We start from the raw sequence: 361 nt of genomic DNA on the forward strand, positions 1-361 counted from the left end.
TGCCGATGCCGTGGGTGCCCAGCCGTGCCACTGCCGATGCCGTGGGTGCCCCAGCCCTGTCACTGTCAATGCTGTGGGTGCCCCAGCCGTGCCACTGCCGATGCCATGGGTGCCCCAGCTGTGTCACTGCCGATGCCATGGGTGCCCCAGCCGTGTCACTGCCGATGCCATGGGTGCCCCAGCCGTGCCATGGGTGCCCCAGCTGTGTCACTGCCGATGCCATGGGTGCCCCAGCCGTGTCACTGCCGATGCCATGGGTGCCCCAGCCGTGCCATGGGTGCCCCAGCTGTGTCACTGCCGATGCCATGGGTGCCCCAGCCCTGTCACTGCCAATGCCGTGGGTGCCCCAGCCCTGTCACTG

The sequence above is a fragment of the Aphelocoma coerulescens genome, chromosome 10, assembly GCF_041296385.1.
Source record: "Aphelocoma coerulescens isolate FSJ_1873_10779 chromosome 10, UR_Acoe_1.0, whole genome shotgun sequence".
In the NCBI taxonomy this organism is placed as follows: domain Eukaryota; kingdom Metazoa; phylum Chordata; class Aves; order Passeriformes; family Corvidae; genus Aphelocoma; species Aphelocoma coerulescens.